The sequence below is a fragment of the Tupaia chinensis genome, unplaced genomic scaffold, assembly GCF_000334495.1.
Source record: "Tupaia chinensis unplaced genomic scaffold, TupChi_1.0 Scaffold000597_1, whole genome shotgun sequence".
NCBI classification, from domain to species: Eukaryota; Metazoa; Chordata; class Mammalia; order Scandentia; family Tupaiidae; genus Tupaia; species Tupaia belangeri.
Window position 1 is genome coordinate 1,439,120 of NW_006160114.1, and position 3,177 is coordinate 1,442,296.

The window sequence follows — 3,177 nt, forward strand, 5'->3', positions numbered from 1 at the left end:
TGGGCACGCACGCACACGCGCCTGGTGTGAGTTTTAAGCCACCGGGTCTGAGACGCGAACCATGGTCGACTACGTGGGAGTCCAGTGACATAGCCATTACGCTAACTGCTGGTTCCCTGGATTTTGAAATGCATGCACACAGGCCCGGCATGTTCCGGGACTCGAACTGCAGTCGACTATGTGGGAGTCTAGCGACGTAACCATTATGTCATCTGCTGGTCCCAAAGCACATTTCTTTTTTCTTTTACCAGCTGCTCCTGCACATTCCCAGGACACAGGTACCCTATAGCACCATTGTGGCTCCAGAGAATGAGCTTTGAGTTCAGTTTGAACCATGGACAGCAACAGAGGAGAGGGTTCTGGCAGGATCAGCAGAAATCCTCTGGATTCCCAAAAATTAGCAGAAGCTAGTTCTTGTAAGTTCGTTGTGGTGAAATCACAACTTAGTACCTAGCAAAGGGTTGCCTGTCTTAGAAAATGTGGTTCCATGTTTCCTTTCCTTGAAACGTGACCCTAATGGAACTGTTTCATTTCAAAGGAGGTGCTCTGAGTGGGTGCTGAGGAGGTCCATCACCCAAGGAAATGTGAAGCCGAAAATTCTTCCCTAGACTAGGCTTCAGACGCCATAACATGGCAGCTCCTGCTGGTGCTGAGGGACAGTTTCTCTGGTTGACCGTTGGGTCACCATCCCTGGCCAGTGTTGGCTACTAATTTGCCAAAGTATGGCTGGAGAGCATGGACCAACTCGCTCAGAATATCTCCTCCTCCTAGGCTAGCCCATGTATTTATGGCATGCTTTACTCTGCCTCTATAGGTGTAAGTAAAAAGAATTAAAGTAACTTATTAAACTCTGACATGAGCAGGTTTAGAATTCACTTGTTCCTTTTTTTTTTTTTCTCTCCATCTTTTCCACAAATACTTTGATTATGGAGGCATGAAAACTAATAAAGATATAAAAGGGATCTTCAAAAAGTTCATGGAAAATGGCATATTACATTAAAAAAAAAATGCACAGATGCCACAGGTTTTTTGCATTAAAATAAACGGTTACTTTTTAAATAAAATTGTCAGAGGGTATGCTTTCCAGAGGAAAAGAGAGCGGGAAAGGGACATTGCCACACAATAGTCCCTTTTCCTCCATTTCTCCATCCTGGAAGGATTTGGGGCACATGCACGTGACCAGTGTATTTTCAAGCTGCTGGGGCCAGGATGCGAACTACCTGGTCAACTATGTGAAATCCAGCTTTCTTAACCACCAGGCCAAAGAACCCTTGAACCCTTGACAGAGTCTCATCATGCCTGATCCCCTTTTCCCAGCACTCCAGCTCCTCAGAATGTTGGCTGTCTATGCGGTGTTTTCAGGCCATATGGTGATCCAAACCTGTGGCCGCATGGCTGTCAGCACTGCGACCAAACATCCGACAGACTGCACCACCTAGACTGGGCCTTTCCTTACATATTTTTCTGAAATTCCTCATATTTTAAGGTTTATTTCTGTTTGCACCAGCAATTTGCTAAATAATTTCCCAACTTTAAAAGACGGAGTATCCATATGAAAACAAAGTGGAAATGTTTTATGAATTTTTTAGAGAAATTTTAAGTATTATTATTATTACTATTGTTATTATTATTATTACATTTTTAAGGCCAGTTGATTCCTTTTTTTAAAAGTTTTTGCCATAGGGTATGTGCCCTCTCCAGAGAAAGACAGAGAGAGGAAAAGTGAGAAATCACCCTGCTGCAGGGGGGATGGCCACAACACAGTCTCTTCTCCTCCATTCTCCTCTCAGGATTTTGGGCACACATGCACATGTGCCTGGCATGATTTTCAAGCTACCAGGTCTTGGGCTCAAACCATGGGCAGGCATGTGGGAGTCCAGCACCTTAACCACCCACCACCTGCTGGCCCTGGTCATTTGATTCTTAACTACAATGTTTAAAAATCTTTCAAGATCTTAATGTTTACTTTTTTTTAGTTGAAGTTTTATATTTCTATTAATATAGCTATTGTACAATAATAATTGTCTAGTTTTTAGAAGTAAAATCAATATTTTGGAGTGAGAGGTGGCATGGCAGGTGGATCTCACATGGCCTACTTCATGGATCTGGTCCTGGACCAGGAGTTTGAAGAACACACTGGCACTTGTGTATGCATGCCCAAAATCCTGAGAGGATAATGGAGGAGAAAAGATAGCAGTGTAACCATCTTCACTGGGGGTGATTTCTTACTTTCCCTTTCAATTTGTCTCTCTTTCTCTTTCTCTCTCAGGTGAGGGCACGCATCCTATAGCAAAACTAGAAAAACATACATAAAAGTCAGCGGTGCACTGGTTAAGGTGGCTGGATCCCACACTGCCAACTGGTGTTTAGAGTCCTGGACCCAGTAGTTTATAAAACATACTGGATGTGGATGCGTGTGTAACCAAAATTCCAAGAGGAGAATGGTGGAGAAGGGATTGTGGTGTGGCCATTCCCCTTAGAGGGGTGATTTCTCACTCTTTTCACCCACCCTGCTCATCTCCCCTCTATAATGCATCCTATGGCAAACCAAAAAGAAAGGAAAAATCGGCATTATTTCTAATGGTACATTATATTTATTCAAAGAAATTCAGTGTATATGATTTCTTGACTTGAAAGTTTACAGTGCTGACCTTTACAATTTAGGGGTTTTTTGTTTGTTTTGCTAGAGGGCATGTACTATTGCCAGAGAGACAGAAAGGGAGAGAAAGATGGAAATAGTCACGCCACAATCCCTTCTCCTGCATTTCTCCTTTTGGGATTTTAGGCATGCTTGCAAATGGGCCCAGAGTGTTTTTCAAACTGCTAGGTCCAGGACTTGAGCTGTGCAGTCAGCCATGTAGGATCCAACCACCTTAACTTCCATGCCATGGGCTGGTCCCTAAATTTTAGGTTCTTAAAAGAAACATGAAATTTACACTGCTTTTCAGGTTTGGCAGGTGTGGCATAAATTCCAATACTCATTAATGTCTGAAAAAAAAATCCTATAGGATTGATGGGATGATGTATATAAAATTAATCCAATTTTGGGGACCAGTAGGTGGCATAATGATTATATTCCTGGACTCTCGCATGGCCGATTACAGTTCAAGTCCCAGACCCTGTGGCTTCAAACTCACACTGGGTGAGGAGGAAGGAGGAAAAGGAATTGCAGTGTGG